The following is a 26899-nucleotide window of genomic DNA, read 5'->3' on the forward strand; positions in this document are numbered from 1 at the left end:
GCATGGGAGGTTAGTGCTACTATCACATGCATTTATTTTACAGATAAGGAAACTCCTGAAGCCAAGATGTTGTGACTTGACCAGGGTTGTACAGTAAATAATTATGTGGGGAAAGATTCAAACTCAGGTCTTTCTTTGAAGTCCATCACTCTAAGGACTTTAGATGACTAAGTAACCTGTGTATAATCTTGCTGTAAGCAAAGGGTGATGGTTACATCTCATCCCAGAAGTGGATTCATTTTTGCAGTAGACCATTAGACTACTCTCTATAAATTATTCTCAAGATACACGTGAAGTTTACAAAGGCTCTCTAGATGAAAGATTTTTTTTTTGCAAATACAAGATATGAATTATTGTCCTCCTCCTCATTTTTTATTGTGCTAGGCATGGGAATGGATTTTGCATCTGCTGCCTCTGAGCTTTTACCACAGCGGGGTGGCTGGGCTAAAATCTAAATTCCTAAAGCAATACAGTAATACTTTGAACCATAGTGACATCCAAGATGGATAATGACTTTCTGATGAAGTAAGCAGCTCCTCAATGGCAAAAAGAGGAAAACCAAAACCAGGAGTTTAGTGCAAACTTGCTGCCAGCTCTCCTGCTTGAGCATGGATAATAAATGGCTGCAAGGAGTTCTCAGTTCTTTGGTGTGAACCTCTAAAAGCAACGACTACTACAGCTTACAGTGCTAAGGTACCTAACAATTTTATGTCTGTGTGTATGCATGCACACATACAAATAAATACATGTGTGTATATATATCCACATATGTTCTATATAATTATATATTTCTATATAAAGAAATATATACTGTATTATTATACTGTGATATATGTGATATTACATATAACACACATGGTTACCTTTATAATTATATATTTAATATATTATATATGATTAAATTGAAATACTATTTTCTAAATACCTTCCAAAACCTAAGTGGCCTGTATCTTCTTTCAAGACAGAGTATCGGTTTATTTCAAATTTAGAGATACTGGCCTCGATTCAAATTCACGGCAGTTATAGAAACCAATGTTCCGTGCCTTGATTCAGGTGGCAAGCATTAAATCTTTTTCCTGCTGTCATGCAACAACAACTTTAATACAAATTAGCGCTGCCAACCTCAGTTTCCTGAGCTCAGAAGTCCTTGATGCTACTCCCTGAATTTTATTCAGACTTTCACATGGCTTGTGCTCCTCTGAAATTGTAGCATCAGACAAGAAACAAAATCAAAATGAAAATACAATTTAATTGCTCCAGACTTGGTAGTATAATTTACTACCTATTACCTCCCCGAAAAATTAATGTAAGGTTGTTTAAGATTTTGAGAGAGAAGGGTTGGAGTGGGGAGGTTACTTTATTAATGGGAAACTCAATCATCAGTTCACAGAGGATAATTTTCTCAACTAGAATTCAGTTTCTGTGACTGAAATTCTCCTTTTAAGTTAACTGTTTATTCTGAATGGAGACCTGTCAATCAGTAATGTCTCGAAATTTGGGTGCCTGTGTCAATTTTTCCTGGCTTCTGAGGCAAATGTTGCTAAAGCAGACAGTGTAATTAAAGGCATGTGGGACTTAAAGTCGGTAAAGTTCAAGGTTCCATAGGATAGTTATATAATCTTTGTCCTCGATTTCATCAGTTGTCAAATGTGGATGATAATGCCAGTAGTTAACTACCTCATGTGGTTGTAAAGACCAAATGAAATAATGCATTATGAAGCATTTTAAATTTTAAAAAGTGGGGCAGCAAAGTGGCATAGTGAATAATGTATGACCTGGAGTTAGGAAATCTCCTCTTCCTGAGTTCAAATCTGGTCTCTGACACTTACTAAGCTGTGTCACCCTGGGCAAATCATGGGTAAGTCACTTAAGCCTATTTGCCTCAATTTCATCATCTGTAAAATCAGCTGAAGAAGGAAATATTAAATCAAACAAATCTTTGCCAAAAAAATTCAAAATAGGGTCACAAAGAGTTGAATGAAATGCCTGAAGAGCTACACAAATGTCAATTATATATGCTACAAAAGAAATGCTAAAATTAAATAGCTATGATTATTATTATGATTATAAGATCTAAATGAAATATTTGCTTCTTTTCTTTATGTAGGGAATTACAACTACTTCTTAACCTGGATTCCAAACAATTTTAAGGTGAGTTTTAGTCAGATAAATCCAAAGCCATCCAAGTCCCAGAAATAGATTTTCTAGTTAAAATAGGATTTTTCCTTTTTGTCAAAACAAACATCCTAGATCAATAGGTTATTAATTGCAATTTCACAGAAAAAGCAAAAACATCAACAAGTGAATTGTCTAAATCTCTGAGAGTATGTTCAAAATTATAATCAACTGTTATTTTTTTACTAATACAAACTCCAATTTTGAGCTTAATAACAAATGGCAACCTACTATTAATTTCCTTCCCTATTTTTAAATTAATTGGTATCAGTCCAAAAACCAAAAGGAACTGGAAATTAAATAGAGTTCATACTTAGTCATAGAATACCTAAATATACCACTTACAAAGTTTTCCAGAAAGCGTGATTCATATGAAACTTATATCTACTAATGCCATTTCAAATCTACTACTACTAAATAATAGCTAACATTTATATAACATTTTAAGATTTGCAAAGTATTTTACATGTATAATATTAATCCTCTAACAATCCATGAAGGTAGGTTCTATTAATAGTTGGAATTTGGGGCAGCTGGGTGACTCAGTGGATATATACAAAAATATTTATAGCTGCACCCTTTGTGGTGGCAAAAAATTGGAAAATGAGGGGGGTGTCCTTCGAGTGGGGAATGGCTGAACAAATTGTGGTATCTGGTAGTGATTGATTACCACTGTGCTGAAAGGAATGATGAACTGGAGAATTTCTATGTGATTATACTGGAAAGACTTCCAAGAACTGATGCAGAGCAAAAGGAGCAGAACCAGGAGAACACACAGAGAATGATACACTGAGGTACAATCAAGTATAATAGACTTCTACTAGCAGCAATGCAATGATCCAGGACAATCCAGAGGAACTTATGAGAAAGAATGCTATCCATATCCAGAGAAAGAACTGTGGGAGCAGAAATGGAGGAGAAAAAATATAATTGATCACATGGTTAGATGGGGATATGATTGGGTTTTTGATGTTAAAAAAAATCACTCCACTGCAAATATGAATAACATGTAAATAGGTTTTGAACACTGATACATGTATAACCCAGTGGAATTGCTTGTCAGCTCTGGGAATGGGGAGGGAAGAGGGATGGGAAAAATCATGAATCATGTAACCATGGGAAAATATTCTAAATAAATAATATAAAAATTATCTCTTTCATTTTTTTCTTAGGAACAATATTATTTCATTTTATTTCTATACCACAATATGTTCAGTCAATCCCCAATTGTCTAAGAAGCAATGTAAGGTATCTCATTAGATTCTAGTTCTTTTACTTTCATTTTCCACTATTTTCATCACAATTTCAGATTCAGGAAACTTTTTGTGCTCATAGCCATTTTCTCCCCAGTATTATTTCCTTCATAAACACCCTTCCTCCTACCATCTCTCCATATCCTTTGAAAACATTAAGTTCTGAAAGGAAGTTTATTTCCTTTCTTACTGGAATGTTAAAACTTTATAATCTGACTATTCCTTTCAACTACTCTAATAAATTTATCTTTCTAAATTTTCTGGATTCTTGCATTTGCATTTCAAAGCTCCTATTCAGTTCTGGTCTTTTCATGAGAAATGCTAAAAATTCCTCTTTCATTAAAGATTTTTTTTGTTCCTTCTACAGGTTTATACTCTACTTTGCTGGGTAAGTTATTCTTGGTTGTATATTCTTTTGCTTTTAGATCTTTTGCTTCCAAGATCTCCTCTGGTTTTTAATAGAAACTGCCAAGTCTTGTGTGATCTTGACGTGTTCTTTGGCAACCAAATTGCTTCTTTCTTCATCTTTCCAGTACTTTTTTTCATTGGTGCTATATCCCTGGATTTTTGCTATGAAATTCCTGGTTCTTTTCCTTTGGGGGTTCCTTTGAGGAAATGATCGATGCATTGTTTGAATAGATCTGAGAAGTTTTCATTTGTGATTTCTTTAAAATAATATTTAGACCTTTTTGATTCTCAGAGAATTAAACAATTCTTCAATTTACTCTCTTTGACTTGTCTTGAGGTCAGTTTTTGTATAACATATTTTATCCTGTTTTTAATCTGATTTTGTTCTAATATTGCTTGCTAACTCATGAATTCCTTGGTTTCTGTTTGTCTATTCTGGTTTTCAGAGTCTACCACTTGACGAAAGTTTACTACCATCTCTTCTCTTCTAAGCTGCATGATTCTATTTGTAATTCTTTCCACTAAAGCTCATTTCACTTTTTTCCTCTTTCTTCATTTCTTCTAGTTACTCACATAGTTCTTATAAAAAATCATTTTTCCTTTGAGGCTTTGCTTGCAATTGTTATGGATTTAGATTGACAATATCTTTTATACTAAATGGTGTGGTTTTTGCTTGGGCCAGGATCTGCTCCCTGATAAACTTTTGGGTGCTGTACCTGGCCCTGGTTCATCTCATTCTGGGTCATTTGAGCTCCTGCATAGACCTCAATCTCCCAGGGTTAGCCTCCCTGCCCCGATTTTTGTAGTTCATGGTGTTATATCTTCAGGGACCTCTCTCTCTGTTATCTCAGGACAGAATGTTAAGAACCTCAAATCCCTTAGGCTTTGGCTGTTGATTAAGTTTTATATTATTGCTCTGGTCTGCACCATGCTGGTCCTTGCCCACTTCTACTCCTTAGAGTTTCCAAAGTTCCCACACTGGGATATCTGACCATCTGTGGATTTTCTCAGGGCAGCCATCCAATTTTGCTGCCTCTAGACACAGAGGCTTACAAGCTATATGTATATTGTCTCTGTTCATGTAGGGACTTGCTTTGATGGAAGAGTCCCCCTTCCTATTTCCTTTAGGCTTCTGGCTAACTTTTTATACAATTCTTGTGTAGAAGATAACTCTTATTACAGCTTCTCATTGGATTTATTGATTGTTTTTTGGTGTGGTGCCAAGTTTTGGGATTTGATGGACTATGTATGTGGAACCAGGTGGTATGCCTCCTGTTGAGGCTGTCATCATAGTAATAAGTCCCCAAAAACATGTTTTAAAAAAAGGTAAAATACACCAATCTCAATTCTTTGAGACTGAGTATCAAGTCTACAAGACTGACCATATGACTGAAATAACTTATCCAAGGTCATAATGTGATTAAATTGGGCTAGATATTTCAATCAAGATGGTCAATCTGATACCACTAAGCAGCATAATAAGAGATTCAAAGTCTAGAAATCCTCATGTTTTCTCTTCTTTAAAACATATTTCTTCTTTCCTGGTATCTAGAATCAATGGACTAGTTGTTTTATTGCTCCCCTGCAAAGTGAATAGTCTTTGAAAAGACTAGAGATAAAATTAAACAAACTGAATATGAAAAGTTATGGTAACTTTGATTGTCACATACTGTTTTAAAATGAGATAAAATATTTCAAAACGAGTTTGATAATATCCTACCCCTAGAATTATACAAGAGCATGCTGAAAAGATTATAATTATGCTTATGGGGATGATGCTAATGTTTATTAAAAACATTCCATAGAAATCTTCCAGAATCTAAAACTTCAACTAGGGGAAAGGCTCATTTGCTTAGTACTAAGTGGAAATGTTGCCTATCAAGTTTTCTTTGTGACAGAAGAGAAAGAGGGTAAATTGGGGTGAAATTAATCCAATTCATAAATCCAGTTTTTCTTAAAAATGTGTACGATTAGAATTCTTTGGTATATCTAGCAGTGCTCATGTATGTCTATATAATGGCTAATAGCAAACTCTGACTAATAAACAATGGGATAAGAATGAAAAGGAAATAGATTATAATTCTGTTTATGATTTTGTTCTGAAGGCTAATGTGACATTTAAGTGAAAGCGTCTGACCAAATTATAATCATTAGTAGAATTCTGCACAGCCTGGTTTACTGAATAAAATGAAACTCTTTCCTTCATCTCTTTAACTGCAATTTGGATTACTGGTCAGAATTCAATCATTACATATGTGGATTTTATTATAGGTAATAATTTCTGTCAGATCTACATCAAGTACAATGAGACTGATTTGTTATTATTATTAGCAACAATAATAATGATGACTGACAGCTAGCACTGCAAAATTCACTAAGTGATTTATCTATATTATCTAATTTTAGTCTTGCAAAAATCCTGTCAGGCAGGTACTATAGATATCATTCTCTCCATTTACAGAAAAATAAACTGAATTTCAAGGATATGAAATAATTTACCCAGGGTCACCCAGCTAGTAAGTGTCTATGGCAGGATTGCAACTCAGATCTTCCTAGGTTCAAATCTGACCTCCAACATCTATGTGACTGCACAAATCACTTAACTCCAATTGCCCAATACTTGCAGCTCTTCTGTTTTAGAACCAATACTTAATTCTAAGACAGAAGTTAAGAATTTAAAAAAAGATTATACTCATCCATACATACTTCACCAGATTATTATGAGGAAAGTACTATACTTTAAAACATAAAGCTTATACAAATACAAATTATTTCTCTTATTATTACTAGTAATAATAATTATGATAAATATTTTCGTGGTCCAGACCTGTAAAATCTGTAATGGGATAAGAATGACCATACAGAAGGAGGTGGGCAGAGATCATGGCAAGGAGGTACAAAAATGGAGGTCTTCTTAGCTAGGCTCCATATGTATGCCCATTTTAGGGCACTGGCTGTTTAGCTAATTATATTTGCTTTTTCTGAGATAGATCTAGTCAAAAGACTAAAGGTTAACAAAACTTGGACATGAAATGAACAGATTCCATGAGCTTCAGAGAAAAGATGGGGGGCGGGGGTAAGAAACACACTTATACAATAAGGGTTGTTAAGAATTGTCCAAAATCACATTTTACATATATATTTATGTATGTATAAGTATACTACTATATATGCAGGTATGTATATATATGTGTGTGTGTGTGTGTGTAGATATATATATATATATATATATATATATATATATTAGAGAGACAGACAGACAGACAGAGACAGAGAAATTAATTGATTAAAGGCAGCTAGTGACATAATGAATGGAGAATTAGTCCTGGAATCAAGAGGACCTGGGTTCAAATCTAGCCTTAGAAACTTTTTAGCTCCCATCTTGGGGGAAGGATGAGGGAGGCAGAGAATTCAAGACTGAAGATTCTTTTTTAAAATGTTGGAAACTGTTTTGAAATATAATTGGCGGAAAATATGATAGAGACACAAGTCATTTTAATCATGTTTGCCTAGCTCTTGATCTTCTGTTACTAAGACAGAAAGTAAAGATTTATAAATATAAATGCATATATATATTTATATAAATATATGCATGCCTTTCTTATATCTTCATTGCAGATTTTCTATAACTCTTTTGTAGAAAAAGGACAATAATATAATCATTAACAACCTTTCTTCCTCTTCTTGCATTTTTGGTTCTCCCCTCAAAGAATTATACAGACCTTTGCTGTTGCAATTAATTCAATGATCTTTACTTGCTGTTTTTCACCCAGTTGTTGACACTAGCCAGTCTCAAATCTCAGTGGTACCCAGTGTTCAGGCCTTGGCCATGGCCTGTGTGTGAGGAGTCTGTTTATATACATCTACTACAAAAAGTAATCCCTTGTTAACTTCAAGAATATCCTGGTGCCTTGAGTGCAAGCATCAGTTATTAGAGGGGAGGCTGAGCCTAGGTCACTAGTAGAGAATGAAAGATGAGTAAAATAAAACATACTTGTGGAACATGGTTGGGCAAATGGAAATGTGTATGTTTATATGAAGTTCTCAGCTTTTTGTTGCTGTTCCTGAAGTTTAGAACTCTGTTATTTGGCATTCAGAACATAGTTTCCCATCGAGCCAATATTATAAATTATGTTTAGGTTCCCAGCCAACTCACTCATTTAATGCATACCGGCACTGAAATATCACGGAATCACAAAGGTTAGAGACAGAAGGTAACTTATTTTACAGATGAGGAAATCAGACCACTTGAGAAGTTAAGTAATTTCCCCAATTAGTAATTAATGAGAATATTGGGAACCGGACCCAAGTCTTCTTGCTCTAAGTCCAGAATTCCTTATCATCTCTATTAATCTGAATTCTTGGTCCTGGGAGCTGGAGTTATGCAGTATAGGAAAAAGCAGAGATCATAATAGCACCTATCTCCCAGCCTTGTCCAAGGATCAAACAAGATGATATTTGTCAAACGCTTGGCACAGCATTTGGGACATAAGTGGTACTTAATAAATACTTATTTCCTCCTTCCTTTAGGACAAAGGAAAAGTTTCTGGAGGAGAAGAAGAGTTTACTGCCAGAGCACTGGATTGGTAATAAGAAATCTTGGCTTTGTCTTTTACTAAGCTGATAATCGGAACAAATGATCTCTTTGGGCCTCAGAAACCCTCATTCCAAAGGCAGTGCAGTGCAATGGATAAAGAACCGACCTCAAAACTATGACAACTTGGAAGAAGATTGTACACAATGACTGCAATACTGGATGATGACTATCTGTGAAAACTTGGCTACTCTCAGCAATGCAATGATCTGGTTTAATTCGGAAAGACTTAAGACAGCAAATGCTATCCACCTCCAGAGAAAGGGCTGCTGGAATCGTCTTTCCCATCACTGTGTCTTTGGCTTTATTTGGGGTTTGGGTTAAGGATGCGTGTGCTCTTACAGCAATGACTACTATGGAACTGAGTTTTGCATGGAAATTAAAAAAAGGAAATAAACTATGACAGCTTGGCTTTAGGTCTTTCTACCTTTGACAAGTCACTTACAAGCTCACTATTCTGCTCAGTTCTCTAAGACCACAGTGGCAAAGCACATTGGTAGAAGGAATTTCTTCATCCTGAAATACTTTATAATACAGGTACTGGAACTACTACTTCATTCCAACTCTAATTCACTTTCCTGGGAACCAAATGGCACTCAACATACTATACAAGGAGACAAAGGTTTTTTTTTTTATTTTTAATATGCTCTCTATTTCCCTCTCTACATTTTTTTCCTACATCCTACAGATGATATGTCTTCTCAATGGCAATTAGTACTTTCCTGCTACCTTTTGCTCCTGAGACATTCCATTCTGAACCAAACACATGCCTTCAAGTGATTTACATTCCAAACTGGCCTTATCATCCTTTCCCCAACCATCAAAAACTCCCATTATTCTTCCCCAACTAGGGCACAGGAATCATGACTTCAAGGCAAAAGGAATGTTAGCATCATCTGTAGCTGGTATGCCTACCACAAACACCTAAGATGTTAGGAGTAAAAGCAATGGGATTTAATTAGTTTATATGAAAATATGATGGACAGATGGCCAAATAACCTTCTTTGCAATATTTGCATTTTTTAAAAATAGGATTCACATTAATTCAAATTACTTAACAATTAGAGTAAAACGTGTTTCATGCAGTGTGGGGCAACATTTTTGGAAGAGAACAGTCAGGTAAATCCTATGGGGAAGTTTACCCTTGGAATCAGTTTCTGAACTGCTTCATATTTTACACAATTTCTTTGCTTCTTCTACTCCTGAAACCACAGATTCCCTAAAAACTACAAGACTTTGAGTGTTTGTTTTCTTGTTTCTTTTCTTCCCATAATAGCAGTGGTAGCTGGGCTCTGCTTGTCTGGGGGGAGTAGAACTGACAAGGAGGAGGTTGTTTGTATGTGTGAGTCATGGGTCATTTGTAAGTCAGGGACTGTCTGTACTCAGAGGCCTAATGCCTTTAATGAAGGCAAAACATTTTACTTAAAACAAACAAGGAACTGGCACTAAAGAAAGTAACCTGCTTGATTTGACTGTACTTTCACAATGGGCAGATCAATCCATACGGGTATATATCCTGGGTATGTGTGTACCTGAGTTTTTAATAAGTTTTTTTAAGTTTTTAATCATATAAAAATTGGAAAAAATTGTTCAGCAAAGTGCATATACTATGAAGTTTTGTGGCTATTCATTGTTCATTTTTAATCTGCCTTTTACTGATCCACCTTAGAAGATGTCCTGCAAAATACAAACCAGAGAGCCAATGTGGAAAAGCCAAAATTTTGTTTTTGCCATTTTCCTGGAATTGGGTTATATTTGTTTTTCCTAATAAGTATTTATTTAAAATAAATTCCAACATGTATCGAGAGGGAGGCATTTTTTACTGTTGCTTTTCCTTGAGGGTTTAATATTTTGGGTTTTGTTTGGAAGGAAGGTAGAGCATAGAGAAGAAGCCCTGGTCCTGGTTATAATTTCTCTTCTTTGCTTTATAGAAAAATGGCTAAAACTTTCATTTTTAAAATGTAAATGAAAAGACTCCAGATATAGGAGGTAACTGAAAGGGATATAGTATTTTAGGCTTCTGTTCATGAAAACTAATGAAAATGAAGAATATGAGGGAAATGGAAGAGCTGAAGGAAGTGAGAAGAAATTTTGTAATGGATAAAATCCTCAGGCCTCTTGGCTTTCTCCAAAAACTATGAGTTTCTGGAAAAGAATCTGGGGCTTGGGCTTCATTATGCCAACACAACCAGTGGAAAAGTTTAAAAAGTCAGTCATTTAACTGGTTGTTGTGGAATGTCATTTCTTACATAATCTTTTTTGTAAAATACTTTTCAACACAAATTTTTTTTCTAAAAATTGTTATTCTTTCACAGAATAATCCATTTGCTTATTCATCCTCCATTTTATTTTGAGTATCTTGAGCTCTGATTATGTAAAAAAAAACACTTTGCAAAGACCTTTTTTGCTAACCCACTTCCTTTAACACTTCTATTTTTTTTGAAGGGGCAATATTATGGGATTGTTTTTAGAAATATTATAAAGAAAGAATATTACATAATTAAAATGAATCATTTTTGAATTTTATTTTTCTGAAGGCATTAAATTGACAATTTCTATCATTCTATGGATCAGTTATCATTACATAAAGTAAATATTTTGATGAATGATATAGTGGAAAAAGCACCAGGTCATTGTGTCAGAAGAGACAAGTTCAAATCTTGCCTCTATTACCTGTGACTTTGGGTCAGAAATTTAACTTCTCTTGTCCTAAATGTCCACATCTATTAAAGAAGAGGATTGACCTAGATCAAAGGGATAAATCCGAGTGAGCCTAAACTAGATAAAATGCAATTGGGAAATATTTTAACAAAATAAATAAAAATACAATAGAACATAGATAATGTTAACCTGTGCTTTTTCTAAGACAATATGCAGCCTGCAGGGATATCATTTTTTCTATAGTTGTTTGACATCCCTGGGCTAGATTTCTCCCACGTTCATTTTTGGCATAAGATCTATGACTCAACATTCTTTTGATTTTTATCTTTTTTTAATTCCTTATCTTTTATCTCAATATTGATTCTAAGACAGAAATGCAAGAAGGGCTAGGCAATTGGAGTTAAGTGACTTGCTCAGGGACACACTACTAGGAAGTTTCTAAAGCCAGATTTGAGTTAAGATCCTCTTGACTCAGTGCCAATTAGCCAGGTGCCCCTGCCCCTGCATTCTTAAACTTTTAAGTAGTGAATTGCACTAAGCTCAGCAGCGAGGTGACTCAGTGACTTGAGTGTAGTGACCTGGATTCAAGAAGACACATCTTCCTGAGTTCAAATCTGGCCTCAGACATCTGCTAGCTATGAACCCCAGGTCAAGTAATTTAACTTCTCCACTCCAGGATCTTTGTCAAGAAAACTCCAAATACAGTTATGAAAAGTCACACACAACTGAAAAAAACAAACAAACAAGGAAACTTATTGGTGTGTTTGGTAAATCCTCCCTAATGAGATACTTTTAGAAAATTCTTTTATTAAAAGTAATATACAAAAAAACTCAGAAAGTTCTCTCGTATGATGAGTGTAGTGATCTTCTGGTGTCCAAATTCCCTCCAAAGAAAGGATGTAGACTATTTATGATTTAGAAATTAATTTTAAGGAGTTTCTTGAGACCTTTACAGGCTAAATGACTTTCCCAGAGTTGTATAGCTTGTGTCCTGATATTCCTGACAAATCTTTCTATCTCTGAACCTAGTACTTTAATCATTTTAACATACTTTAATTATATTCATATATCTATGTGTTGAAATATACAACTTCTTAATGCCTCAAGAAAAATAGCAAAGTGCAGAGGTTTGGGTTCTAATTCATACATTAAAATGATCACATCTGAAGTAACTTGATCTTTTGCAATACCCGGAATGTCTTACAAAATAGGTTTCCCTAATATTTCTCCAATTATTATTAACTCTGACACTGACTAAACTAAGTATTCTACCTAATCTTAGCAGAGTCCTTGGTAGATGTTTAATAAGTGCTTGCTGTTTTACTGATGGACTATGGAAGCTTCCAGTGGGAATTTCCTAAACCTCTACATATTTTCAAATACTTTTTGGTCATCATTTAAAGTTCAGCATATATGAGTGAAGATGTTTACATCTAAGCTTGTAATCTGCATATACAATTTGTGAGTTACATTCTTAGACTTCTAAAATATCTTATATTTACCTAAAATACCAAAGAAATATTAAATAACAATATAATAGGTCAGGCAAACAAAGTAGAATAAAGATTCAAAAATATGAACTAAGAAGATTGCTGGTTATATAATTGACTGCCTCCCTCAATCACCAATTGAAGTATCAATCTGGGACTGTCTTTATGGCCCATATATCTAAAATATCTGATAAGCTCCTTTTCATTTTATTCTGTAATTACATGTGGTCCTTTTGTTCCAAAACTATATAGTTAAGTGGGCTTGGGACTGATCAGAGGATCACATAAAAATATAGAATCTCAGAATCTGAGTACTAGATCACCTAATTGAAATCAGAATAGAGAAGCTATTCTTTTATACAAAGGGTCAGCCAAAACTTGTTCCAGATCACTAGCAAGAAGAATTCCCCTTCCCTCCAAATCATCTCATTCTATCTCTGGTCACTTCTAAATTATTAGGAAGATCTTTCTTCCATTAATCTAAATTTGTCCTTTCTGATTCTCGAAGCATTACTTTTAAGTATATTAAAGGGGAAAAAATATAAGGACAATAGAAGAAAACAATTAAGGATTCCATCAGATAAGATTTTCATTGCTGCCTCCTAGGCTTTAGCTTTCCCCCCACATCTTTCTAGGCATTTTTGCTCCACTGCTAACCCAAGTTCTGACAGTTGAGGTTCATAGCTATTTATATTTTTTCATGTAACTCAGCTGTGGTTCTTGATTTCACTTAAGTATATTTATCCTCAACTAAAATTTGTAAAAAGCAGGGTTCCCTAAATGGGCAATTATCAAGGCCAGCCCAAGTCAACTGTGGCCTCACAAGCTACCCACAACTTTTGGGAGTTTCCACAGTGGTTACAGGGCCTTGGTTGGAAGCTATGGCAAATATCCCCTTTTCCACAGTCCGTTCCACTGGTGAAAGGGATGTGGGTGAAAACTGTGAACATGATCCATTCCTCCTCCAACAGTCAAATCTGTATTTGAGAGCATATTGATTCTCAGCTAGGGTACCCTATAGTCAGTGCCAGCATCAACTATTTCCCCTTCCCAGCAGTAGACTGACAATCAGGATTAGGCAAGTAAAAAGGGAGATCTTACCCTGAAAAAGGTTGGGAATCTTACTGTTTTAAAATCTCTCCTAATTGCTGTTTCTTCTAGTCAGAAGAAACCTTGTGAAATTCTAACCCATCATTTTAACTTAGCAGCTTATTTCAGTTTAGTACATTTATCAGCTACCTCCTTTCCACTTGGCAAAGTTCACTTATTAAATGTTATTTGGCACTTAAATATTTAAAATCCAAAAGACTGATAATATATCTATTAAATAAAATGCCAAAAAAGTTATTCCTATGTTCTTATTTATTCTTGTTGGGCTATTTAAGTTAGAAAGGGGAATTTTTCAGTTAGAGAAATCTTCAGATTGCTAATTAAATAAATACTACATAGGCCTCCTTTGGGATAGTCAATTCTTCACCATTAGAATGTTAACCATTAGCAGAGATGACCTATTTCAGTTCCATACTTAGTACTCCAATCTTACTAACATTATTGGTATTTGTTTTATTTTGTTTAGGGGCAGGTTAATTCTAATGAACTATTTCAATTAAATGTTTGCACATATCTAGGTTTCATATACTGGTTACAATTGTTATCCTCACTAATATTTGCATTTAAAACACCTTCATTCACATCATAATCCCTCAGACATTTTTATTAGGCCAATATTTTTCTTCTTTTACTAATTTAATAGTGGATCTAGTTCTATGTTTATGCTGATGATGCAACTTCCTACAGAAGAAATAAATCTAAAGTGCTCAATAATTACAAAAATAGTGGAATAAGTTTTAGAAAACAAAAGGCTTGGTACCAGAGATTTAGAATCCACCCGATATTAGCACAACAAAATGCCTCTTTTGTCCTTCTCTTGTATAGACTGAGTGCAATTTCTTTAAAATTACTCAGAGCTATCATGATTTTGCCGAGCTCACTTTGATCTAATCAGGATAGTAGACTCAAATTAAGACAAAAAATAAAAGCTTGTTTATAAGTGTATAAAGTATATGGAAATGACTACAAATTCATTTTCTTTTTTCTAATTTCTTTTGATTCTATAAAAACAAATGACAATGGTTTTTGGTTATTTGTTTAGACAAAGATCATTTCAAATGATGTCACATATAGATAGTTCCATGAATAGCAGTTGATATTTTATAGGAATGGGACATTCTATTGATGTAGGGAATAATCAGGTATCATCTCCAAATTGGAATACAAAATAATTTTTTATGGAAGGTCATCCATATTAGTTCTAAGGATAAAGCCACAGAAGCAACACAATATGGTAGCACTAGCATTCACAAGTATTTCCAACAAATAAAAATATCTTCATCTTTACATGCCAAATATTAGTTTTAGTTGTAAATGTTGGTTTCCAAAATGGAAATATTCATTAAACATTTTCAGGTTGAAGATGTTTATTTTAAGAATTGCCATGAAATTACCATTTGCTTGCGGGAATGAAGACAGCCCAAGCATTTCTCTAAATCCTTCCAGAGGTTGGCAAAGACTTACATTTCCAAACAAATATCCTTGGCAAAAATCCACTTGCAGTCAAGACAAATGAGCAAATGAATAAGAAAACATTTGTACCATATTTCAGAGCTTCATTTTGTACATGTTCCTTACTAAGCAATCAAAGCTATGTTTTACAGAGGTCCTTCTCTACTTCCTATAATATCTGCTTGCACTTATTAAACTATGTAGATTCTGAATTACACAAGCATTGAGATGTAAATCCTTCTTGACCTTTTTTTCCCTCTTGGGGAAGAAAAATTTTCATGCTAAAATATGACATTTTAAAAAACACTATTTTATTATCTCACCTACAAACTTGACTACTTGATATAGTAAAAAGGCATCTCTGCTTTTCCCTTTGATGAGCTAATAAGCACTGAAATATTATATGGATTAACTCATCTCTCCCAAGGTGTTATAGCTTGATACTACACAATAGCATGTTTGGTGTAATAGCTTGAGAATTTTTTCTTCTCCTACTCTTATGCCTCATGTCTAATACACTCACCTTTAGGGCACTGCACTAGGTATCTCTTTAGTTTCCATCTTTTTCTTCTCTTTGAACTAACTCTGTATGTTAATACCTAATCTCAATATTATTCTGCTCACAGGCCAAAAGACATTCTACCAAAAAAATATGCAATGTGACATTGGGTTTTTTTTTGTTGGCTAGTGTAAAGAATTGTATTTCTCTACAATAAAAAACCTCTAACAGTTCCTTCTAATAAGGTTTTCAAAAGTGATACAATCAGATGTTTAGGTACTCTATGATCACCATTACTCCTCTCCCTTCATATACTGTGTAAGATACATCGAAACATTCAACATTCTCCTTGATTAATCTACAGTACAAGAAAAATACATGGAATAATTCTTCAGTCCATATATACTTCCCGGAAAACATGAATAAAGATTCATATTGCTCTGGAAATTTTAGAGAAAGCTTATGAATTAGTCTCTCATAGAATGTCTCTGTTCTTTTGTATAAAATGATGTATTTACCCAGATACATTTGTATGTGTTGTCTATATAAAGCCTCTATTCTTGGTATTCTTCAGAGAGATACATGACTAAAAAAAGAATACTGGCCAGTAATGGAGTGATGTATAACTTGATGGCCAAGTTCATGCACTCAATTGGTATTCGTAAGAGAGAACTGGAGGATATTGTTCCCTCTTCTGACTCTGACCCCCACTTCTTCTAGTTGAGTGGACACTCTTTGGAGAATTTATCAGCAAAGATGGATGAGAGTAACATGGAATGAAAGGCCATAGATTGATTGTGGTCTATAATACTCGTAAAGCACATCAGCGAAATTATAGATACACTCTAATATTGATTATGGAAACTTTTTTATATTTCCTAGTAATTAAAGCACATAAAATTAGGATATAAACAGTTGTTGAGAAATGTAAAGTTTTCTCCTTCCTAAGCTTGTAAATATTGGTTAATCTGGGTCTAAAATAAAGGCAATTTTAAGGAGAAGCATCATACCAATCTCTTCTGACATCAATAGGAGCCCTGGAATTCATTCTAGACAGCTTGTTATTCATAATTAATATTTTATCCGTATGTCATAAACCTTAGATAATTTTAATATATGTGAGTAGATATATATGTAGGAAAATATAAATAAATTCTTGTTGATGATTGACTGATATGGCAATACTCTCACATTGTGCAAGATTTTTTTTATATCAGAAAAAAAGTTCAAAAATTGTAAAACATTAGGAAAATCCAAAGCCTATGTATGATTAGGTGTCTGTTTTTTTCCACTATGTGAAGATTGAGTCTAAGGGTTTCTTTCAGTTACAATAGTTCTTTTATACATTAGTATTGTAATATGTCAATGACTATTTATGGATCACTTGATAAAATCTTTAAAATATGTCTCAAAAACTACTCTGGAAATATCTTCTTAAAGAGGATTAGTGATGAGTCAAGATTTGGGATATTTCAAAAAAGAAGTGTGAGAGTTCAAGTTTTAGTCTTAATAAAGTGGAAAACAAATCTCAATGGGCAAAGCAGGTCTCACTTCAGAATCTGGGTCAGGCATAAAAAACAGCACCACTCCCAATTAGACTACAGATTCGTTCTAAATATCCACAGAAATGACCCTTATAGTAATGCCTTATCCTCTCAATTCATCAGCCTTCTCAACATCCTTATCCACAAAGGATAATCATATTTCCAACCCCAGTACAAAAAGCTTCTCCATCCCCATGATCCTAAAATTCTTAAATTTCTCACATTTCTTCCACTTTTCATATTGCTTAATTCCTCCTAAATCTGCTCATCATCCTCAAACGCTATACAAGTGCTGAGTAACTCCACTGCAAAACCATTCTGTCTAACCTCAACTGGACCCTTAGTACTGCAGAACAACCCTTTATCACATTCCACACTGTAGCCATTCTGAATATCCTATATCTTTGAACCTACAAGTATTTCCCTATTTATTTCTCACTCACAAGATGACCATCCAAATACTTTATTAAGAAAACTGAAGGTATCAGTCATGAGTTTCCTAATCTCCCATCCATCCTCTATGCCTAAAAATTTTCTGTTTTCACCTATCTTATCCTTTCTTTGCTACTCTATAAGATGGAACAATCTTCTCTTTTCACTTGTGCCCTTGATTTTCTTGCTTCCAGATTCCTCTGGAATTTTGTTTCACAGATCTTTAATTTTCTTTCTTAACCCAATCTCCATCTCTAAGAATCCCTTCTCTGCTATCTACCATAATGCTCATATCTCCCAAGATCTTGAAAATGAAGACCCAAAAAAGCTTACATTATCTTGTCATGGGCTCAAGTTATCTTCATGTCTCCTTCTCTTCTCTGTTAAATTTCTCGAAGGAATAGTCTATCCTCATTGGTTCTACTTCATCACCTCCACTGGTCCCTGTTCAGTCTCTTGTATTAGGGACTCTGACATCACTAAGATATTGAAACTACTCCTTCCTATATAATCAATGACTTAATGACTTAATGTCAAATCTAATGCCATCCTTGACATGTTCTTAAACAACTGGTTTTCAAATTCTGTTCATTCTACTTACATCCATCTCCTCTCCTCTTCAGTTACTCTCTCTTGGAATTCAAGGCTCATCATAATCTCTTTTGTTTTCCAGCCTCATGTGTGTGACAACTACTATCTAGTTTTTCAGCCTTCTATGACACAGCTGGCCTTCCCCAACTATGTTCTAGCTAACCTAGATATGAATTTGTATCTTTCTGTCATGTGCTCTTCTCATCTCCATTAATTCAAAAAGGTCATCATTCTATACCATTTCAGAGCACTCTATATTTGGTCACCTCAGTGGAACAATGGATGAAGTGCTGAACTTATATTAGAACAGGCCTTAGTTTGACTATTGCTTCAAACACTGCATGATGTTGAACAAGTTTTTAACATCTCTGAGTTCTAGTTTCCTCAGCAGTAAAACAGGCAAAATGATATGCCTATGAGATAGAGGCTACCTCAAAGCTTACTGTTGAGGACTGAATGAGATAAAAGGCACTCAAGTGCTATACAAACCTTAAAATTTACTTAGATGTCAGCTATTACAATCACTCATTTTTAAAACCCTTTACCTTCTATCTTATAATTGATACTAAGCACCAAGCAAAGCAGGAAAGCAGTAAGGGCTAGGCAACTGGGATTAAGTGACTTGCCCAGGGTCACTCAACTAGGGAAGCATCTAAATCCAGATTTGAACCCAGGACCTCCCATCTTTAGGTCTGGTTCTCCATCCACTAAATCATCCCACTGACCCTAGCTAATACTATTATTATATTCTCTTCCTATTATTACTTTTTCTTCTATATACTGAAATCCTTTTCTTCCTTTGAGGACCAACACAGATATCATTTCCTCTAAGAAAGCATTTTTGATGCCTCTCAACTGAAAAGGATCTCTCCTTCAAATCTTCCTATGTCTCAATCTTCCTAGAGCACTATAGGTCTTTGCCCAATCACAATTTACCTTGTATTGTATTGTTTTTCACATAGGTTGTGTGAGCCTTACTACATTTTAACTTGAGGAAAGGAGCTATGTTCTTTTTCATCATTGTATCCTTATCTTATCCTTAAATCTTACATAAAAATTTGGTATACGGTAAGCATTTAATAAATGTTTGTCACATTGAAATGAATTAAAATAGATTAAGCAAGATTAAGCTTCCATTGACTTTTATTTTTAAAAACCTTATTTTCCATCTTAGAATCAATACTGTATATTGCTTCCAAGGCACAACAGTGGTAAAGGCTAGGGAATGGGAAGTAACTTGCCCAAAATCTTACAGCTAGTGAGTGTCTGATCTAAATTTGAACTCAGGACTTCTCACTTCTGAACCTGACTCTCAAACTACTGCCCCCTCTCCAATGTTTTTTTATTTTCTACTTTTACGGGAAATGGTTTAAGGGTGTAGGTCCATGTTGGCAAAGATATGGCACACATGCCCTGGCTTTCTGGAGGAGGCTGCTCCATTCACCCTATCCACCTCACCTGAGAACATTTTTGCATGTCCCACTCTCTGTCCAGCAGATCAATGCAAGCACTTCCTCCATTCTATGGGGCAGGGGTCCCCAAACTTTTTACACAGGGGGCCAGTTCACAGTCCCTCAGACCGTTGGAGGGCCGGACTATAAAAAAAAATTATGAACAAATCTGTATACCTCTGTCTGGGATAGCAGAGGCTGCAGCGCTGGCTGTGATGGGCCTGTCACACCTTGCACAGACTCATCACTGCCACCACTATACTGGGCAGCAGTATACACAGTGTGGAATCCCTTCCCCCAGATCGCTGCTCACCAGGCTGATGTCTTCCATTGTGCAGCCACATAATCCTTTGTGAGACGCCTTGTTCTCATTCAGTTACTCTCAGAACAAGGAGCCAGGCAAAGGATTATGTCAATGGAAATAGTATTGTATGTGAGTGATGCTGTGCTTTGAGGCTCTGCCACATACAGTACTCCTCTCACTGACCACCAATGAAAGAAGTGCCCCTTCCAGAAGTGTGGTGGGGGGCAGATAAATGGCTTTGGGGAGCCGCATGTTGCCCATGGGCCATATTTTGGGGACCCCTGCTCTGGAGTAATGCAGGGGCTCACAAGAAGCTTGAAGGTACAGTTTCAGCATGTAATCTCTAAAAGGTTCACCAATACTTAGGTGAACCTAAGCCTATATGAGAAAAAAAATTACTATTTTCACTAAGGAAAAATTAAAATACCTATAGTTAAATACTAGTACTTAAATATAGTTTCTAATATAAAGCGGAGAGGCTTTCAGAGATCACAGGATTACAGAATCTCAGATATGGAAGCCTATCTAGTTTAGTCAATACTGAAACAAGAATCCAGTCTACATTATACATGACAATTAGTCTCATCAAACCGTACATGAAATTGTCTACTTCTTTCCCTTTTGTTCTAAGCTTTAAAGCGCTGCTTAGCTCAAAACTTGTTTTAAAATCTCCGTGAAGATAACATACTATCTCTCTAAAGGCAGCCCATTCCACTATAATTCTGAGGAAGTGTTTTCATACATCAAATGTAAAGTTGGCCTCATAACTTCCATGCAGTGCCCTCAGTTCTATCTAAAGCCAATCAAAATAAATCTTATCCCAGTTCCACATCATCTAAATATCTAAAGATACCTATCATGTCCAGACTAAGCACCTTGGTTGCTTCAACCAGTCTTCTTTAGTCACAAACTCAAGGCCCTCTGCCACATGGCTGCTCTCCTTTCAGTATTCTGTGGCTTATGAATACACTAGTTAAAATGTGGTACCCAGAAATGAACATCATTCAGACATGGTCAGACCAGGACAGAGTGTCTTTGTCTGCCAAAATCTGACCTATTCTTTAAGACCCATTTTCTCTAAAGCCTTCTGGTTCCTCTGCCAGAATTCATCTTTCTTTTCCTCATACCTTGCATAGCACTTCACATTTCCTATATTCTTCCCAGATCCCATTTTGTATTTGCTCATTTAGGTATGTGCTATATTCCTCCCATTTACTTATAAGTTCCATGAAAGTGACCACTAGGTCTTATTTCCCTATAGGTTTTCAGGAAGATCTAACACAATGTTTGGTACTCAGTGGATATAATAAGGGTCTGGTGAATTCAATTGTCATTTAATTTTGGTTAAAGTAAAATAATAATGTACACAGCTCTCAATCAGTCAGAGGGGAAAACATCACAAATATTAGTACCTTTGTGCTTATTTATATTTGTGCCAGAGGATTTCTTTATGGGAAATATTAACCTAGGCACACTGGGTAACTCAGCTATTCTTTCAAAAGGGGGGAGATAAATGAGAAAATGCTATTTCATTTTATAACCTCTTTGATTTTATGTGATTGAATTTAGCCATTTTGGTTTAAATCAATTTGAATTATTACAAGTATAATTTTGCAAATATAAATTTGATGGAATTCAAAATTTATGGAAATATAATTAGATAGAAATTGAGTCTAATATAATCCTAATTGTCAATGTTCCATTGTTCTAGAATTTATCTATTTGGTCATCTCACTTGGAAATGAATAAATTGTGAATGGTACATTTGTTACTTATGGGTTTTCATGGTTCCATACACCTGATAAAGAGTTCAAATTTATATAGCACTTTACAACATATAAAACTTCCTGTCTGGTGGGTAATATAAATATTATTATATGCAATTTATGCATTATATAGATAGAGTTAAGAGTCTGACTATGCACTACTTGACTTGTAAGGAATAGAGGCAAGATATGAGTCCCTGAAAGGGAATAGTGTCATACTATTGCAAACAGGATGAACTAAAAACCTGATACCCAACATGGAGGTTTAGTGCACATCCTGCAGAAGATATAATTGGAAAACACATGCATCAAATAGACATAGAACATCTGACTGAATCAGATTCTCAAAGTTGTAAAGGACTCCAGATACTGTAGAGGAAAAGGAGAATACTTACTAATAACCCTACATGCAATTATCCATCCTTTGCTTGAGGACTTTCAATGAAATGAGAGCCCACTATTTTTTCAAAAGCAATCCATTTTACTTTTATATAGTTTTCATTGTTATAAAGTTTTCCCTCATATCAAACAGGATCTTCCTCTATGCCATTTCTAGACATTGTCCCTCCAATGCTCTCTGGGACCAATAGAAGAAATCTAAATTATCTTTCATATGACAACCACTCAAGTACTTAATAAGTATCATACACCAACTTCTGTGTCTTCTCTTCTACAGTCAAAACATTCCTAATATCTTCATCACATAATCTAGAACTTCTTCAGCATTTTCTCATCCTCCTCAGAATTTTCTCCAGATTGCCAATGTCCTCTCTAAAATTTAGTGCCCCAAACTATAGGCAATATGCTAACTATGATCTGCCAGGTAGAATAAAGAGCAACTTTCACATCCCATAGGACCCCATGCCTGACATGGATTTTTGTACCCAGCATATATATTAAATATTTAAGATTAGCAAAATATTAACAATCTACAGAGGGTTGTCACTACTCTTGTATTTAAGCCTTAAAAATTGTTCTTTATGTCTTTAAGTAGCTACAGATATAGCAGGAATTAAATATACCAGCAATAAGATTATGTTACATGAGAGGAAGGAGCTATTCCAGTAATGAAACTGTAACTGATGATGATATCAGCATCCTACATCAGAACAAGATGTGTTGCCTGATGAATCAGATTTAGTTTTTCTTTTTTTAAAATGTTAGTTTTCCATAAGATAAAAACCAAAAAATGATCGTGATGATGAATACTAGGAAGAAGAATAAGCTTCTTCAAAGGATTTTAGGCTATTAAAAACCCTTATATAAATATATAATTTGATCATATTTGTGGAGGATTTATTATTCTAACTACTCAGACAACCAAGTCAATAAGGCTTTGAATAGATGTACCTTACCTTGGAATCAATGCATCTTTTGAAAACTACAGTTTTTGGATATAAGGAATATAAAATAAGCATTGTAGAGGATTGTTATTTGGTGTTTGTTTTGGTTTACTTGTATTGTCATAGTTTGTATGTCATAAAGGAAGAAAATATTGGGAGGGAATCCAGGAAGAATGGAAACATGAAATTTATTAAAGGTGAAAAAAGTAGCAATTAGTGAAAATTTAATGCCATCTATTAAAAATGCAATCCCATCCCCTCCATAACTTGGGTCATTCCTGTCTAATTAATTGTATATCAAAACATTAAGAGTCATCCATTAACCTATTTGAATGAAATGAAAACTAAGAAATTAGTAAGAATGTATCTAATTGCCCTTGCTGAATTCAAGTCACCTAACCAAGATGCAATCCTTAGGTCTTAAGAGAACTGTTCCACTCAGCGATGTCAGAAAAAATACTGAAAAATGAAAGGGTTACCAAAAGTTTGGAAAAGAATACTCTGATTTTTTTTAAATGAGGGAAGATGAATAAAGAATAGAGTCTACAAACTGTAGGCCAGTGAGGCTGACTTTAATTCCTAAGAAAATTCTAGAATTAACAATTAAAGACATATTTGATGAATGTCCAGAAAGAGGATTGATTACAAAGAGCCAGTGTAATTTCTCCAAGAATATCACTTGAAGACAGGAGCTATCTTTTCTTTCCTCTCTTTTTGCATCCCTAGCACTTAGAGCAGTATCTGCCACACAGTAGGTACTTTGAAAATGTTTATTGATTAATGTCATACCGATTAACATATTTTGGACAGGATTAATTAACTGCTATTTAAAGATAATGCTACAGATATAACAAATCTTTTGATATGACATTTAATATTTTTCTTAGAGGACAATGATAATATAATCAGATGAACTCAGAAAGAATTAGATGGACAGACTATAACAGTTGTCAATAATTCAGTGTCAATGTAGCAGGAGATCCCCAGTGGAGTACATCAGGGAACTATGTTTGGCCCTGTGCTATTTAACATTTTTATCAATAAGTTAAACAAAGGCATAAATTTCAAGTGTATTTCTGGATGACTCAAAGATGGGAGAGGTAGATAACACATTAGATGACAAAGTTATCATCCAAAAGTGAGCTTGATAAGCTAGAGCATTGGGCTACATCTAATATAATGAACTTCAAATGAGATAAATGTAAAGTTGTGTACCTGGGTACCAAAAATCAAATTCACAACTATAATATGGAGAAGCCATGGAGAGGCAGCAATTAATGATCCCTAAATTAATCAATACTTTTGAGTATTAGTGATCTAATAGCTCAATTAAGAGTCAGTAATGTGATGTAGTATACAAAACAAAACAAAAACAAAAACTAATTCTATCTTAGGCTGTATTGAGGATCACGCCTTTCAGAAATAGGGATATTCTATATTCTGCTTTTGTTAGACTTTATCTGGAGTTCAGTTCTCTATATATTAGTTTAAAAGGCCATTGATTAGCTGGAGCATGTTTTTTTTTTTTTTAAAGAGAGGATTGTTAAAATGCTGAAGAACTTTGAATCCACAGCATGGGTAGACTAGCTTAAGGAACTAGGAATATTTAGCTTAGAGATATGAAGAATCAAAAGAGATGTGATAGCTGTCTTGAAGTATTTGAAAACTATCATGTTGAACACAGACTAGAATTGTTCCACTTAAACCCAGATGGAACAATCAGAAGCAATGGATGGAGATCACAGAGTCCCATTAGGGTCAGTGTGAGGAAAGTGTCTCTAACAATTTCAGCTTTCCAAAAGTGGAATGAATTATCTTGAGAAATGGGGGAACCCAAAAATCTGGAGGTCCTCAAGCAGAGACTAAACAATCACTGCCAGATTTGTTCTAGTGGAGATTACTTTTGTATATCAGTTGGACTAAAGGCTCCTATGATCTCTTTCAGTTCTCAAATTTTGGAATACTGGGATTTTGTGAATGTTTCTGGACTAGATGAAATTAATCAAGAAATGGGCTGATGTTGTGGCATAAAGTCTTGATCCACCACAAAATAAAGAGGAAAAAATTGAGACTTTTAAGTAATTCATTTTACTTTGCTTTCAATAAGCATTCAACTTCCTAGCAAATATTTGCAGAAGTTGTGCTTTATAATTAAAATGATGACTAGAGAATCAGTGAAATGCCAAGAAAGATAAAAATATAGCATGATGACAAATGTGATCTCCCATTATATATCCTGCTCCACACACTCTATTCTATATTTTAGTCAATTTGTACAACTCTCCGACCCGTATTCATACTATGGACTTTCCCATTTCTGAATTTTTGCTCATGCCTTTCCCTATGGCTTGAATAGACTTACTCTCAAACCCCTATGTCTTTTGAAGTCCTACCAATATTGATTCCAGGCTTATTATAGATTCCTTTTCACACACTCTTGAGTACAACCAAACCAGCCTTCTTACTGTTCATTCTACAAAACACTCCTGTCTCCTATCTCCAAACTTTTGTACAGGCCATCCTTCAAGCTGGAAATGGCCTCTCTCTATCCCTTTTTCCCTTAGATTCTTAGATTCCTTCAAGGCTCAGCTCCAAAGCCATGTCTGATATGAGGCCTTTCCCAATCCTTTAAGCAACTAATGATTCCTCCCCAAAATTGCCATCCATGTATTTATTTTGTATCCCTTGTGTACAAGTTTTCTCCCTTGATAGAATATAACCTTCTTTAGAAAAGCAACTGATTCACCTTTCTCTTTAAAACCCCAGTACCTGGCACATAAAAATAGGAATAGAGAAGAGATAAGAACTAGACTTGTGATTTCAATGTCATAAGGTAAGAAAAGTCCTTCTGCCAAGGCAAGTTCGGTAACATAGGACATTTAGATTGTTGACTACAGCGCTTTACAGTTAAGTAATTCGCCCATGGTCATACAGCTAATATGTGTCAGAAGCAATTCTGGCTTAAAGTCTGGCTCTATATCTACATCACCATGCTGTAGTGAAAAGACATAAATATTATAGGCATGGTTACCTGAACCAACCTAATTTCAAGTGATGGGTTCTATCACACCCTATTAAGTTGGGTGCAACAAAACTTATATTCCTAAGATCCACTATAGTCCAACAGAATAGTTTTCCTTAACCATTAATTACTATTCCAAGTTTTCTCTCCATCAGATCCAATTAAATTGGTCTCAACACAACTTATATGCCTAAAAGTATATACTCCAAACTCACCATAGTCCAGCAGAAAATTTTCCTTAACCCTAAACTTTTATTTCAAATTCTCTCTCAGTCCTGTTGACTCAACTTCACGTCAAAAGTAACCTACATTGGTAGTTTCCAGATATGGATAGAGCTGTGATAGCTTTGGTGGGAGGTTACTGAATAGAAAGATAAATGTGTTGACCACTGGAAATCTGGAAGCAGGATTTTTGGACCACAATTCATAATTTTTACCTTCATTTATTCTTCCAATTATAGGGTAGAATTAAAACAGGAATTGTGAAACAATATCCATACCTAAGATGAACTTTTCAGAATTGGGGAGCCAAGCTACCAACATTTTTTAGTAGTTTCCCTAGCTACTCTACCTTGCCTATCTCCCTTTCATGAAGAAGAGAAAAAAGGAACACCAGAAAAGCATCTCTATCTAAAAATATCTTCCCAACACATTTCATTAAAGATAACTATAATTTAATACTCTGCTTTTAAAAGAAAGTGAGCACCATTCATATAATCCTTTGAATTGACCTAAACAGATTTTCTTCTGATGCCTAACTCATATTTCCCACATTGAGGTAATGAGATTTTGAATGGGGGAAAG

The 26899-nt window shown here is 34.8% G+C and overlaps 1 protein-coding gene and 1 long non-coding RNA gene across 8 annotated transcripts in view; one reads left to right on the forward strand and one right to left on the reverse strand.

Moving 5' to 3' along the window:
• Positions 1-26899, reverse strand: part of NPAS3 (neuronal PAS domain protein 3) — a 1104268-nt gene that overhangs the window by 1057940 nt on the left and 19429 nt on the right. The window lies entirely within an intron of this gene.
• LOC103097916 (uncharacterized) lies at positions 1016-10872 on the forward strand. Of its 2 annotated transcripts, XR_457166.2 has the most exons (4): positions 1016-1306; positions 2108-2151; positions 3796-3816; positions 8367-10872. It is a non-coding gene; the product is annotated as an uncharacterized LOC103097916 (long non-coding RNA). The 2 variants fall into 2 exon arrangements; XR_457167.2 differs by lacking the exon at positions 3796-3816 and having other exon boundaries at positions 1017-1306.

The sequence above is a fragment of the Monodelphis domestica genome, chromosome 1 (assembly GCF_027887165.1).
Source record: "Monodelphis domestica isolate mMonDom1 chromosome 1, mMonDom1.pri, whole genome shotgun sequence".
NCBI classification, from domain to species: Eukaryota; Metazoa; Chordata; class Mammalia; order Didelphimorphia; family Didelphidae; genus Monodelphis; species Monodelphis domestica.